Below are 16,732 nucleotides of genomic sequence, written 5' to 3'. Positions count from 1 at the left end.
AGACAGAGTAGGACTGAGAAAGGGTGAATTATTCATTCTTGGAAAGTTTTAATTATTCAAACACATTAGTTATCATATGGGACCTTAGCTAATCAGTCATTGGAATTGAAGTAAAAGTGATTAAATACAGGAAAGAAAAGATATTTATTCAGTGACTCCAACCAATGTTAAGCATTATGATATTAAAATATTGTTAATTTTTAAATTATAAAGTATATTTTAAAATTGCAATAAAATAGATTACATGAAATTTACCATTATAACCATTTTTCAGCATACATATCAGTGGCATTAAGTATATTCACATTGCTGTGCAACCGTTGCCACCATATATCCATAGGACATCTTTTGTCTTGCAAAACTGAAACTCTGTATCCATTTTACAACAACTCCCTATGACCCCCCTCTCCCCAGTCCCTGGCAACTCCCATCCTACTTTCTGTATCTGTGAATTCAGCTACCCTAAGTATGTCATATGAGTATTTTAATGGTTTTGAAAGAAAAATTAACTAGGAATAATTCTATGAAGTATATATATTCTACTATATCACTCTAATTATAATAAACAATTTATGAAATTATGAAATTTACTGTCTCAGTGGTCCCATGGTCCCACTAGCTTGTAAAACTTATGTTACTCAAAATAACAATAATACTCAAAATAATAATACTCATAACTTATATTTATTATAGAAAAGATACAATAAAGGAACATCCAGGAAAAGATACATAGGCAAAGACTGAAGTAGTCAAACATGGGCTTTCTTGTCCTTCCTCCAAAGATGTATCTTTTTTTCTCTACAATCAAAATGCAGGGAATTGTGTGAGCTGTCCTTGCCCAGGAAAGCCTGCTTAGACTTTGGGTTCAAATTTCTTAAAAGGAGCTGGTCACCTACCTACCATGTGACCAGCCATGGTGCAAACCCCAATCCAGGCATCACAGGCACAGCCCTGAATCTTTGTGTTCACTCTGAACAGCTAACAACCTGGTCCATCTTGATGTACCGCTTTGGGTAAATAGAATAGCATCATCTGCCGGCAACTACAGGAAAATTCCAGTTGACTACTTCTCAGAGTTTGACTAAGTGTGATCACCATGGCTACAGGGATAAGCAAGAACAGAATAAAACAGACCTGCTGCAATACATTTTCCTCACATATACATATTTTATTTTTTAATATTTGCAAATACTCAACATCTAACAGCTTCCTGATTTCCAATTTCAGTATAGTCATCTATAGTAAATAATAATGAATCAAAAATCTTTGAAATAGTTTTTTATATATATTAGATCTTTAGAAAACTCTTTTGCATTTCTAACATTATATATAAGGTACATGTAAATCAATGGAACCTCAACCACTAATTAGAGACAAACTTTTCTCCTTAATTTATAGTTATTCCAATCAAAAATCTTTTTGTATAGGTCAATGTTCCCTGTGGAATTTAGAGACTTGCAAAGAGGCAACGTGCACATAAAGAACAATTCTGGGTGCAGAAGTTTAGGTGAGTAGTGTTGGCACAATAGTCCTTGGAGCCTCAAATTTCAAAATTATGCCACTGAGTCTTCCCACATTACTCTACATAAAAATTGCTTCTCTTTTCTAACCAGCCTACCATTTTAGCTTCTCCCTGTAATACCTCCTTAAGGTGAAATAAACATCCACTTTCAGCAAATTGGCTTGTAATTTACTCACAAATATAGGTTTTGGGGAAAAATTAAAGTAGAATACTGGATCGTACTTACTTTCTCCTTTTGTAGAAGCTGTTTAATTTAATTCTGGTTGGTAAAACATATTTTATACAATTTCAGTCTTTTAAAATATATCCACACTTGTGTTGTCCAACATGTAGGCCATCCAGTTGAATATGTCATACACAATTTTAAAAAATTATATCCTGCAGTCTTTGGGTGAATTGATTTAAAATATCAGTTTTTACAGTTTATCAATTTGGTTAATAATGTTGTTCAGTCTTCTATATCCTTGCTGATTTTTGCCTAGTTTTGTCTAGGTGTTTTATAAACTATTTAGAGTGAGGAATATTGATGAATTTCCTATTTCTACTTTCAATTCTATCAGCTTTTGCTTCAAATATTTTGGGCTCAGTCGTTAGGTGTATAAACATCTATATGTTCTTCATGGGTTTATCCTTATGTCATTATGAATGTCACTCTTTTTCTATAGTAATATTTCTTGTCCTAAAGTCTATTTTATCCCATATTAATATAGCGACTCCAGCTCTACTATGGACGTTCTTGGCTATATATCACATATCTATCTCTATCTCTACCTCTATATGTAGCCATCCTTTTGACTTTCAACTTACTTATTTCTCTTATATAAGTATTAGTAATTACGTTTCGAGAAAGGCACAACTTGTTGAATGGCAATGTGTTACCACAAAATATGTGACTTACACTCACGATTCCACATATGACCCTGAAATGTCTTCCTTCTTTTTATTTTCAACAAAATCAGACTATGTATGGCAGGTGCTGCATTGCTTTTTTCATAAAGGAACTTGGCAGAAACTGAGTCATGGGCTCTCCTCCCAACAAGAAGAATTATGTGTCAGACCCAAGGACCACCATGACATTGAAGTAGACGATGAATTAGGGCCAGATCACTTAAGTGATGTGCTGTGTTTAGAAGGATGATAGTTGATCTAAAATTCAAAAGCAAAGTACGATACTACAACGGGTTTATCAGAAATAGCAGACAGAAAACAGAAAGAGGAGGGGAATAAACTCACGATTCAGACTATTTTCATTAAATATCATGTTCTTCCTGCTGAATTTCCTAGTGCTAAGTATGTTTGGACAGATCCTCCTGTAGGGAGAACTCAGTGTTCTGAAATGCTGCATAATTTAATACATTTATTTTAATTTATAAAATAAATTTAGACTGACTCATCCAAACTTCATATTTAAGAACTTAAGGATTGTATCTACTAAATGTAGAAAGTCTCTTCTCTCCACAATTCTGTTACGTAGAGAAGGAAACCATGGTTATGAATCATGTGACCAACTGAGATGGCTTGGAACTCTATATTACCATATTTAAGTTCTTATTATGGACACTAAATAGATTTTAGAGAAGAAGTTTAAAAAGAAAGAAAGGAGTTGTAAAGTGTTCACTCTAACCCCCTGATAATAGGGCGATGGGTGGGACTGAAAGAAAAGAAAAATACAAGAGCATACACACTGGGATGCAGATTATTCTAATTGCTTCAGTAGCAAGCATATACAAAAGGATGCTAATTCTGATCTTCCTCCTTATACCTCCCTGTTCCAAGTTGGAAAATATACTAAGAAAGATATTTGAATTCTAGCCAGTAAGTAATGAGAACAAAGTAGGAAATGATATTCAAACATTTGGTTGTCTTAGAGGAGATGGAGTCTCTATTATTCCTATGAATTCTTCTCAAGTCAGAAGACTTCAAACCTTCTTTCCTGTGCATGCTGTGATTTTCTAGATACATCAATATGAGGCTCATTACTTTATAGGCACAATAGATAAAGACATAGGGTAGTTAAAGTTTTTAATTTGAAAAATAAACTAACATTATATCACATAATTTATGGGAAATATGCAATGTATTTTATTGACTGCATGTAGACTTGGAAATATGATTTATATGAATTTGCCATTTCAGCATGATGAATTGATTGTCACATTGAGGATTATGAAATTAGCTGGAAGAACAGATGATTAACCACCACAGACTTTTGGCTAGTGGAGTTTTACCTTCTGATTTTTGCACATTAATAAAACATACTTCAGCATATGGGACTATTTTGGCAATAGAGCCACTATCAATTTAATCATCTCAAACAAGAAACCAATGTGTAAGTTGCAAATGTTGCAGACACGAAAACCAGTTACTAAGAACAATTGAGTATTATTCTTCTAGTCATATTAATTACAGCTGAAACAAACCTTGATGAGCTAAGAAAACATAGCACAACTTTACTATTTAGTAGGGGAAAAAAAAGAATCAATATAACCATTAATTGCATAAATAGCAATAAATACTTTGGCTGCTGTCCAGGAAATGTACAAACTGAGAGAATTTTTCGTACTGCTGGTTTCATTACACAGATCATAGTCACAGTAAAGCGGGCAGTGGACTGCTGTTCAATAAATTAAATTTAATGTTATTCAATTATGATCATCGCGCTCAGATATAATACTAATAGGAATGTCAACCACGATTACATTTTCAGATTTATGTAAAATGATTCAAATGCTATTTGCTATCCCTCAGATACAAGGTTCATCCGGTTGTTTATGCAGTTGGTCGATATTGATCGTGCACAGCAAGTAGCGTAGCAGAGGCCCAATGGCAGGGATATATAGCATCCCTTGTGCCAGCCGCCAGGGTGCCATGCCAAGCACCAGGGGCAGCATGCCAAGTCATCAAGTGGATAGCGCACCTCTGCAAAGCTGCCTTGTTGTTTTCTTACAATATTTTTTTTTGAATTGTTCACATGTGCCATGAATAATTCTTGCCAACATTACCCAGCATGAAACAGAAATGAAGGCACAGAAATGTCTTTCTTAGAGAATTCTTTTCAGAGCTAAATGAATCTAGTGAAGATATCAGTGTAGCATCATTATATGTTGTTATGTATGGCTGGGGCTGTGTCATTTAGCAAAGTATCACTCAGTAGGCTGAGCAGCTGGTGTATATGATTTTGTATACCACCTGCAAAAAAGGATGCCCAACCATGCAATCAACCACCTGGCCAAGAGAGGAGGGTAGCTAAACACTACTTTGTTGTTGCGCCCACATTTTCAGAAAGTTTGAGAACATAAACAGACATAGGCAGAATGAATATTGTACAAGATAAGGTTTGTTAAAGCTTTTCTGTTCCATAAAGCATATAGTGCCTGCTGTTCAGAGTACTGTTGAACAGATTTGCTTTATTTCTAATGAAGGTGTCTGGGCATTTTCCTGGCACAAATGGAGTAGAATTATGTACTTAAAACAATATTTTAGAACAACAACACAATATATCGCCACTTCAATTGCACTGCAACAGATTGGAAAAAATGAAAATAGATATAAACTGAAACTCAGTAATGACTTAGCGTCATTACTATGGGTGAATCATTCATTTAGGAGAATCTTGCCTAGCCTCAAACAACCCGTATGTCTAGCAACTTCCACTGGATGCCTTTCTGCCTAAAACATGTGTTTATTATAATCATCTCCATGCCATTACTCATGAGGAAAATACAGGTGGCCTCTTTACTTATTTGGCTGTAAGTGAATATGAGAGTAATTTGATTGTAAACTAATCTTTCTCTCACCAGGTTTTTGATGTCAGCAATGTCAATCTCATTATCTCACCTTTTCACTGGCTCAGCACTAGATCTCTTTCTGTGGCCATACACCTTTTAAAACTCCAGTCCCTCATTGTTTGACAGATTTCTGGAGGAAGAACTAATAACTAGATGAAGGTATTCAACATGAAACAAAGGAAGTTGCTGCTTACAGACCTAGGTCTCTGGCTCTCATCATCTCTGTGGCTATGAGTTTAATCTCATTAGACTCTCCCTTTGTCTCTTTTTAATATAGAAGGACTGATTTGGGACTTGTTGACTCGATCCCAACTCCTTAAGTAAAAAATTCTAGACTTTTGAACACTTATAGAAGTTCTGCTGGGTAATATTAGTTTTTGACTGAGATATCTCTTCATTTTGAGACAGCTTGGTTATCCCCTATCTCAGTTTTTTCCCCAATCTTTCACTTGAAGAGAAGACTCTCACATGAGAGCTTTTAAAATTATTGTTGCAAATTTAAAAATAGGAATTTATTTTATTAAATTAAATAATTTATTTAAAAATAAAAATAAAATTGTGTGAATATATGGAGGTTTTTGCCAATCACTACAAATTGCACCTGTTTTTCCCTTCTCTTTCCTCTTGGAAAAAGAAAGCAAAGGGGAAGAAAAAATAGAGCTTTTAAAACCTATTAAAAATGCACTGTGATTTATTGTATTATTCACTACAAGTCAAGATGTTCTTGGAACAAAAGAAATGCTTTCTATATACTGAATCATCAAAGAAAAAAGGGCAATGTGATTTCCATATTTCACCAACATCATACTGCTCATGAACAAGCTAAATTTAAAGTTCCAAGAAAAGGAAGAGTTTATTTGTGTCTTAGCTAGGCTGGTACACAGATTTATATTAAAATTAAAATTTTTCATTATACAAATCAATAATAATGTTATTTTGGTACAAGAATTATTGAATTTATTTAACTTGGATAGAAGTAATTTTTAAAATTTTTTGCTTCAAAATCAAAACAATTCTTGCAATAATGATAAATTAGTTTCATTAAAATTGTTGTAAATACTAATGGAAAATAATATTTTGGTATTTGATTCTTTTATGAAACTTTTAAGTATATTTGGAAAGTCTTGGGGGATATGATTCTACTTTCTCAACTATAAGTTTTATTATATTTAAACAAATCGAATATTTCTGATGAAAACTTACCATTGGAATTGAGATATGCTGTAAGTGGAAAATCATGCTGGATTTTGAAGAGGTAGTAAAAACAATGTAAAATATATGTTTAATATTTTATATTGATTCTATTTGGAAATGAGAGTATTTTGTACACATTGGATAGATAAAACATAATACTAAAGTTCATTTCCCTATTGTTTTTTACTTTTTATGTGGCTACTAGAAAAGTCAAATTACATATATAGAGTTCACATTACATTTCTATTGGACAGCATAGAGGTCTGACATATATTTTCACATCAATAAATTCAACCAATCCAAATCTATGTGTTTTCTTTTATGGTCTTGTATTCTATCAATGACTCACACAATATTGTGAAATTTTTTGCCAATGTATATTAGCATAATCTTGCATTTCTCATTATGTGTAAATGTCGGGTCCCCTGGGACATGGCACGCTGACATCTGACTCTGGTGAAGGCCCTACAGAGTCGCTGACAGGTGGGGTGGGGGGTTGAAGGCAAGCTGAATCAGATAAATCCTTTAAACTATCAATATTCTCAATATCAGCCTTTAATTCTTTTCCAGTGTGTGCTCCAATTAGTATTTAAGATAACAGAAGGCTCTCTGAATATGCTGTAATTTCTCAACCCAGAGCATCTGGCTCTGATTGTCTTTTAGGACAGTCATAGAAACTTCCTTCTTTCTACTATGCCTTTAGTCAAGAACTTAAGATTTAAAGTCTATCCTGTTATAGCAACTTTAAACTTTCCAGTGGATGAAACAGTCATTCACTCTCATGGTCTTACTACAGTCTTCATTCTCAGCACGGTGGTGTGGCAGCATGCATTTGGTCTGCCAAAGGGGAATCAAGAGGGAAAATTTAGGCAACTTATTCACAGCTTTCATGTACAAACTACTGGTACTCTACCTGGAAGTAAATGAATATGCTGTTTTCAAGACCAACTAGGCACCAAGCCCAGATTCCAATCACTAGAGTGGTGTTACCAGTTACTATATTATGTGAGTTTCAGTGACAGAATCTACTCTAGATAGTTTAAAAAGAAAGAAATTTAACAGAGGGAATTAATTAGGTGTTTAAAATTGTTGGGTGATATAGTATAGAATCTGGGAACGACTGCCAGAACAATGTCTCCGAATTGACTTCCCAAAGGAGCTCCAAGCTCTATCACTTCTGAAATCTGGGGAATCAAGAAGCTATCATCACAACTTCAGACTTCTGGATTACATTGTCACTGTTGGGACCTCAGCTATAAAAGAAATATCTGCCTGAGGTTTTGTGAGCCACCTGCAGTGTTTGTTTATACCACTTTCCAACAAGAAACTTAGAACCAGACGAGTCAATCTGTGAGCAGAGGCTGCAGAAATTTTGCCGCAAAAGGCTAATAAAAAGAACATTATTATAAAGCAAGTCTGTACATAGCAAGAACATTTATTACAATTCTAAACTTTTATGACCTAGTGATGTATCCTTAAAACACATAGCTCAAAAAGAGATATAATCACAAGGAAAAACAGACAAATGTACCATCATAATAGATAATTTTAATGTACCTCTCTTCAGCAGTTGATAGGTCAAGCAGACAAAAAAATCTGTAAGAACAATGTAATTAACAAGCTTGATTGGACATATATAATTCTGAAAAGTAATAAATAAGAAGGATAGTTTAAATTAATATAAGATATATGTAAGAGAGAGACAGTATCTCTAACTTCCAACATTGTTTGCTATACAAAAATTCTTTGAAAGATTATCCTGGAATAAAGGGCAGTTAGTGCCTTGCTTACAGGAAGTAAAGAAATTCAAGACTCCTACAGAATTTTCTCTCAACAATGACCCCGCTGAAAGATGGCAGTTTCAGATTGTTTTAAAGTCATAGCATCAAATGTAATGTATATGTTGCCTCTGAGATCCTAAAAGATTTACCACAAGTATTTTGACTTTTTCTTTCTCCTTAGGAGCATACAAGTGCACCAACTTGTCTTTCACCTTTGAGGGGATAACGATATTGCGGTAGTGTTTAGAATTCTCTCTTTACCTTCACTCTTGCCAAAATTCCCAGGCTCGTTGACTTTGGGCTTGGCCACGTAACTTGTTTTGTCCAGTGGAAGGTAAGCTCACTTTAAATATGCTTGTATGGACTTGCCTGGTTTTGCCTCGCCCTCTAGCTATCCTGCTCTGCACCTTGAAAAATTAAAACATCATAAATAGTGATTGCTTCTTCAGCTTTAGTCCTGAAATGAAAGCTATGAAGAGCTGACCTGAGCCTGATCTACAGCCTGAAACAGAGATATTACACCCACCCCACAGGGTGCAAGAAAGAAATGTGTGTGTAGAAGACCACTGAGATTTTAGAACTCTTTTTACGCAGAATATGTTGTTATGCCCCAGACCACTGGACATCCAAAATATTTATTTAGGTACAGATTCCTGAGTTTTCATGGGAATTAGCTCCTATGTTGCTCCAAATAAAGAATTTTTCAGAATTTTTGCTCCCAAACTGGGTGTGACTTTCAGTGCTCAAATCTAGTTCCTTACTTGGAATCTGTGTGACATTTCTCTTCACCTCAGTCATACGCATATGAGAACTAAAACCTGTGCCTGTGAATTGTAGCTCCCTAAGCAGGGAAACTAAATTGCAACCTTAAGATCTCCTAATTAAAAGGGAGAATTCACTAACAATATCTGTTAAAATGAAGCTTTTAAAATTGCTAAGTCAGTTCCTGGGTGATTGCTTCAAGTTCTAAAATGAAAATCTTCTAATCTTCCAATTCAAAGTAGAAACATTTTATTTCCAAACTGTTTTCATATGCCCCTTTATATTTAAAAGTATTACTACAAGAATACTATAAAATAATCAAGAAGAGAATATTAGTAGCTCCATTTTACATATAAAGAACAATGAGGAATCAAATTATAAACTGATAAGAAAAGTAACATGCTAAAGTTTGTTCCAACGTGAGCATGGGAAATGTTCCTTAGATATCGGGAAATTTTCTTTTTTTAGAAAACCACTCTGTCAATAGAGAAAACTCTAATTTTCAAATAACGTTTTGAGAAAAATGTCTCTGAATGAAACTTATTTATGGTTACATAAAAGACTTCAATTTTCTGAAATAAACTCATTGTAACGTATTTTTTGTGATAGCCTGGAGTTTACAAATATTTATATATATTAAGATATATATATGTATACATATATATATATCTTGAGAATTTGCAAAAGGTTAATAAATATTCATTATGTATGACCTAAAGAGCTCAGATAAAATAAGGATAATTGACTTGTAAATAACTAATGTCAGTAAGGACCCACCTGCTATTACTTGATCATACCGTATTCTACAACAAAACAGCCATGTAAGGGTCATTACTGATAAGAATGTCAAATTGGCCGATTTAATGCTACTCAGGGCTTACTTTATCTATATAACTGTCTCAGATAAGAATTGCAAGCTAATAATAATTACATTAGTGTCAGAACTGTAGGGACACCTATGGTTTATTTAGTAGGGAAAGATAGTTTTAATGTTCTAAATTGAATTTTACTGTCTATTTTGAGATAGTTAAAATAGCATATGTAAAATATTCAACCACCCATTAATGGTTGATATCTGAGAAATACAAAAGTGCTTGAAATATTTTAATGTGTACTGCTACCTCAGCCCAACTGCTTGTCAAAGGGTACGTGATGGTGTAAATATATTATTGATACATCTAAATAAAGTTACTATATTTTCATGAAGTAAAATTTAAATGTGTCTTTTTTTTAAAGTTACAAATCATTTATACTTCTGTGGATTTAAAACATTCACTCCTTTTACTAGCATGTTGCATTCTCCAAATTCATTTGTCTAAGGGAAAAAGCTTTACAGAAGTAAATTTGTAATAATAAGCATCAAAATAATGTGTTTTATGTATAATTATCATTTTCAGATAATACGCACGCACACTCAAAATCTGTGTTTGACACTGAGCCATCAGAATCAATTATGGAACAGTAAAAAAATACAGAAAACTGAGTACAACCTCAAAGCTATTTTTAAAAATGGAGCCTTGCCATCTGTATATTTTTAAGTTCCTAATTTTTCAAAGGCAGTTAAGAGTCTCCAGTATATACATTACTCTAATGAACAAAGAAATAAGCACCTTAAAAATATCTGGGGCTTCTCTGGTGGTGCAGTGGTTAAGAATCCGCCTGCCAACACAGGGGACACGAGTTCGTGCCCTGGTCTGGGAAGATCCCACATGCCACGGAGCAACAAAGTCCGTGCGCCACAACTACTGAGCCTGTGCTCTAGAGCTGGCAAGCCATGACTACTGAAGCCCACATGCCACAACTACTGAAGCCTGCGTGCCTAGAGCCTGTGCTCGGCAACGAGAGAAGCCACAGCAATGAGAAACCCTCACACCGCAATGAAGAGTAGCCCCCGCTTGCCGCAACTAGAGAAAGGCCGCGTGCAGCAACGAAGACCCAACGCCGCCAAAAAATAAATAAATAAATAATAAATAAATAAATAAAATAAATCTAAAAAAAAATTTGTCTTCACCACAACAATAGTAATTTTTTGGTTTTGAAACATGTCTTTAAAATGTTTTTAACATTTTGTTATAACAATTTGTTATTACATCTTCATTCATAGTAGAAACCTTTATAGAACAGCAGGAAATATACAAAAAGAGACTTCATATAAGCATGTGATCAATTGATCGTTAGCATGAATCTATGCTAACTAATCTAGCATAGCAGTGAGTAGGAATTGTAGAGCACATTTGGAGAAAGTTTCTCTTTTCTATATGGAATGAAAACTTTTGGAGTTGATGACCAAGGGAGACTTTGTTCCCATTGCTACATTAGATAATATGTCAATCGTTAGAAAGACTAAATGCAACGATGTCTAAAGCAACCCATTTTAGCTTTATATCTTTTGTTTGAAACTCAGCTTTTCAAATCTGTTAGAACAACTGGTCAAACTGACAGGGACATGCCTAGCCAGGAACCACCAAGTAACAGAGCAGCATATGGACACTGTGCTTTATAATTCACAAAGCATTTTACCACACATGATATCATTTCTTCCTCACACCAACCCAGATACATTGGTAGGTCAAATATTATATTCTGCAAGTTCAAAGGTAGAAGCAGAATGAGAGAATTTAAGTGATTCTCACATGGACACACAGTTTATGGTAGCAGATTCAGGATGTAGACAAAAGTTTTCAAATATTAATTACAGACTTCTTTCTGTTACATGTACTCTTGTGAGAAGGTTGAAAACATATATTTCATCAAGATATAATGTATATCACAATTTTATTAAATGTCAAATATGTGAAAATTCTTCTAGATGAATTCATACTGGCTATGAACTTATTTTGTGTTTAGATCAATCAACATCCTGAAATATCTGTTCCACAGGGCATGATGGGGTCAAATGAGTATACAATGGGCTTCCTACTTTGATGGTAATTATGTTAGTGGTATGATAAACCATATAGGGAGTAGGATAACTTGCAGCCCTTTAACAAACAAATATTGGAAATAGTTCTAAAAGCAAAAAATGAACATGGTAAAAGATAAAGACCTAGGTGTTTCTCTGTAAGTGTGTATATATTTTTTCTCACTTACATGGTGCCTGATATGCCAAGTTCCAACTGAATCCCCAAAATGCAATAAAACAGTGAACATTACTATTCATTACTACTCCTCCATTCAAGAAGCTTAGAATCTAGTAATGGACACCAATATTAATCAAATAAGCATTTTCCATTCAAGTATTCGTTCATTCGGGTACTATTTAAAGAACCCTTATGAATGAGAAGTTATTCCCAGTGCTGCAGATAAGGTTGTGTAAATATAGGTGCCATTGCACAGATATGAAGTGATAGAACTGGGACACCATACATCCTGCAAATGGAACACACAACTCCATCTGCCTGAAAGCAGAGGTCTTGTGAACAATTAACCATGTCCCGAGCCTTCTTCATCTACCTAGAAAATGCCAACTGAAGCTAGAAATTTATTTGAAGTTTCTTATTTAGTTCAAAAATATATGCAATTTTGCATTATTTAATAATATATAAATATGTATTTATACCATATAGCAACAACTTATTACTAATATACTGTAATACGATGAAGACATTAGTTTTCACTTGGCCCCAGTGTTCTTTTTTGTTTTTTTTGTTTTTTTTTCGGTACGCGGGCCTCTCAGTGTTGTGGCCTCTCCCATTGTGGAGCACAGGCTCTGGACGCGCAGGCTCAGCGGCCATGGCTCACGGGCCCAGCCGCTATGCGGCATGTGGGATCTTCCCAGACCGGGGCACGAACCCTTGTCCCCTGCATCGGCAGGCGGACTCTCAACCACTGAGCCACCAGGGAAGCCCGGCACCAGTGTTTTAAGTAAAATTGATTATTGGAGCAGATGTTCTACTGAGACTTATTTGGGCAATAGTAAGCAATTATTTCAACTGCAGCATTATTTTAAAATATTTTAAAAATAAAACTAAAACTGGAGATATAGATAAGAAACTGTTCTGAAGACCCATGAATGCAACAGCAAAGTAATATTGTATTTAGAGAGGACTTATTACGTTCTTGTTCACATTATTAGAGCTATTAATATCTACCTTGCAGAACAGTAATGAGATCATCTAGATAAATGTACCTTTCAGAGTATAGAACATATAATAGGAAATCAACAAATATTAAGATATATATTCTTTTTAAAATTTTATTTTATTATTTTTTAAAATTTATTTATTTATTTGTTTCTTTTATTTTTGGTTGTGTTGGGTCTTCGTTGCTGCACGCAGGCTTTCTCTAGTTGTGGTGAGCAGGGGCTACTCTTCGTTGTGGTGCATGGGCTTCTCATTGCAGTGGCTTCTCTTGTTGCAGAGCACAGGCTCTAGGCATGCAGGCTTCAGTAGTTGTGGCACGTGGGCTCAGTAGTTGTCACTTGCAGGCTCTAGAGCGCAGGCACAGTAGTTGTGGCACACAGGATTACTTGCTCTGCGGCATGTGGAATCTTCCCGGACCAGGGCTTGAACCCGTGTCCCCTGCATTGGCAGGCAGATTCTTAACCACTGCACTACCAGGGAAGCTCTTAATTTCTATCCTGTCTCTGTGAGTAAAAAGCTGTCCAATCATAGAAAAGTCAGTTCCTACCATGCTGATGGCTAAAAAAACACATATCTGTTTCTTTATTTGACCATGGTTTAGAGTAATAGTTTTTCCTAAAGCTGGAGTATGTAGTTGTAGAACCACGCTCAAATATGGGGTCATTTTCCTCAACAACACAGGGGCCTTTCGTCCTTAAAACTTCTACAGTTAAACTTTCTTCATCCAAAATAATAGAACCATCTTCTGCCACTTTTACTTGAGGAACCAGCAATGGCCCATCATCCATCTCCTCTTCTATTTCTTCATTATCTTCACCATCAGGAGTACTCTTACCTTCTTGCTCTCTTGTCTGGACTGGTGTCAATGATTTTTCAGTTTTCTTTTCTTGCTCCAGTAAAGAACTCATTGGATTGTTATCTGGCAGGTAATATATGAAGTCTCTCATAGTCATTTTGGAACGATCTGGTGGCCTCTGACTTTCATTTACAGCATATTTGTTTTTCCATTGCTTCTTCTCTTTCCTCAATTCTTCTTTTAACATTTCTCTCAGTTTCTGGGCTTTATATATTCGATATCTGTCTGAGCATGGCTGTTTCTCTTTTGTTAGAACAGGATGTGTCCGTGGAGCTTCTTGATTAACTGTAGACAAAGGATGAGGTTCTGAAAGAACACTGACACTAGGTTTAACCAGACTAAAAGTAGTTGATACTCGCTTTCTTCTCTGTGAAACGGTAGAGGAAGATTTACTGGATTCTTCAACATCCTTCCCACCATCTGTGTTTTCATCACTGCTCTTGGGAGCCTTTTCTCGGGGCTCCGCTTCCCCGCAATCCACCGGGGCACATCTGTGGATTCCGCTGGCTTCGCGACAGAGGCCGCTGCAGGCTTCGGCGGCCTGGGAGCCTCTCGTTCACGCTGTGGATTGAGGGCGGTGGAGCCCCTGGGGCCTGCTCCAGCCTGACATTGGGCTTCACGCTAAGGCGTTCCCTGCGGAACATGGCGGAGCCAGGGGCCGGGGGAGGCGACTCCACGGCCGCGCTCAACCCCGAGCCCCGGCCGCTGCCGGGAGAGGGCTTTAGGAACTACGCCCTTCCCACAAAGACACACCAACAGCCCAGCGGGCAGTTACCGCAGTTTCACGCCTCCGCCGCCGCCTCCGATCTCCCGCCGCCGCCTCTCCTTCATGACCCTGCTACACTAATAGCTAAGTTTCTCCCGGTACCTTGTTCAAGATATATATTCTTGACTGCTTTTACAGTAGTTCAGTTTAGAAGTGATGAGGGCCATATAACATACTTCTTTTCTTTTTTTTTATATGAAATTTTACTTTTAAGTCAACGTATGCAATAATTAAAACCTACAGAAAAATTTTTTTCATCACAATCTGTTGCTTTTTCAAATAATACTTTGAAAACATATTCCTTCAGTCAGTATAAAGTTCCTAAAATACAAAAGAAGTTAAATCTGTAAGAAAGCTTAGTAGACCAGATGCTGTGGTCAGAACTCTGTACATTTGGTGGCTATGCTTCGGTACATCACACACCATTCACCTCATTCTTGCCATCTTGCCCATGGTAACCTCCACTGCATCCACCACCACCTAAGCCAACAGGAATACTGTATCTTCCATTGTAAGTTGTTCATCATTCCCATTCTCCCAATAGATACATAATCTCCCTTTTTATACATTCCATCTCTGCCATAGCATCCCATTCCAGAATCTCCCATTCCAAAGCCACCTCAGGACTAGAATTCAAGAAGAATTCAATGTATTGATGTTGTATGTTACTCATATCTTTAGACATGGCGAGCGACTGCAACTTCATGTGTCATAAACTGTACATCTGCTTCTCTGGTTGCTCTGCCATCAGCTCCAATATCAGTATAAACTAGTATTGGATTTAGTGCTGGGAAGAAATTAGCAATGTCATCTTCAATTGAATGAAAATGTAATCTTCTCATATATACAATATGACCACCATGAAAATCTGAACTTACATTAGCAGCTCCACCATAGCCTGGAACTCCCATACCTCTTCCATCTCTCATTCTATCATCAAAGCCATCATGCCCATAACCAGAATTATTATAGCCACCATAGTCATCACAACCTCCATAACCAGGGTATTAGGGAAGAAAAAGCCAGGACAGATGCCAGAGATAAAACAAATATATTATTTTTGTCATCCATCTCCACCCCCGGCGCAGTATGATAGCATTGATGAATATTTGATCTGGAACAAATCACCCCTTTCATCTCACTGGTAATTTTACATAGCCAGAAAAAGCTGCCGAAATGTTAAAATATGAAGTATGAAAATATGACAGATAGTAAGCAGGATAGTGTTAATGAGATATACAACCCTACAAAATTTTGATACAAATATAAAATGGTCTTTGACAGTTATTTTAAAAAATAAAATTGCAATTCTTAACTAAGAGAGAATATAGTTGGACTTTTGAAAGTGCAGCAATCAGGTTGCACAGGATTTGAACTCCTGTGTGTCACATAACTCAATGTTGTAGAAACCTGGATTGAGTCTTGTCTTTTATTTTTTATAATATTTTATATTTTATACTACTGGGATCATCTAACTTACTCATATCTAGGCTCAAGCAGCATTATTTCTTCAATATTTCTCCATCCTTCATATAAAAATATATATAGTATACACACACACACACACACACACACACACATATATTTTACGGTACGCGGGCCTCTCACTGTTGTGGCCTCTCTCGTTGCGGAGCACAGGCTCCGGACGCGCAGGCTCAGCGGCCATGGCTTACGGGCCCAGCCGCTCCACGGCCTGTGGGATCCTCCCGGACCGGGGCATGAAGCCGTGTCCCCTGAATCGGCAGGCGGACTCTCAACCACTGCACCACCAGGGAAGCCCACATATATATATATATATTTATTGGTTTCCCTTCTAACATTTTTAGAACATTGGTATTTTTTTCTCTTCATTTGATTTTCTCTTACTATGTGGCTCCAGATTTTATCTTTAATCTCAAATTATCCTATTAGAGGAGAGAACAAAGAATTCAAATATCTTTCCTTTTTGCCAATTTAGATTTCCAAATGAACAATAGTTTAC

General features: G+C 36.1%; 2 pseudogenes; both read right to left on the bottom strand.

Annotated features, from left to right (window-relative positions):
- Window positions 1–7,248: 7,248 nt before the first annotated feature.
- LOC132413616 (transcription factor TFIIIB component B'' homolog) lies at window positions 7,249–14,629 on the bottom strand (annotated as a pseudogene).
- A 537-nt stretch (window positions 14,630–15,166) lies between these two features.
- LOC132413615 (heterogeneous nuclear ribonucleoprotein H3 pseudogene) lies at window positions 15,167–15,746 on the bottom strand (annotated as a pseudogene).
- Window positions 15,747–16,732: the final 986 nt, after the last annotated feature.

Source organism: Delphinus delphis, chromosome 18 (assembly GCF_949987515.2).
Source record: "Delphinus delphis chromosome 18, mDelDel1.2, whole genome shotgun sequence".
Lineage (NCBI taxonomy): Eukaryota > Metazoa > Chordata > Mammalia > Artiodactyla > Delphinidae > Delphinus > Delphinus delphis.
Note: the sequence above shows the minus strand (reverse complement) of the source record. Positions and strands in the feature narration are given on the sequence as shown.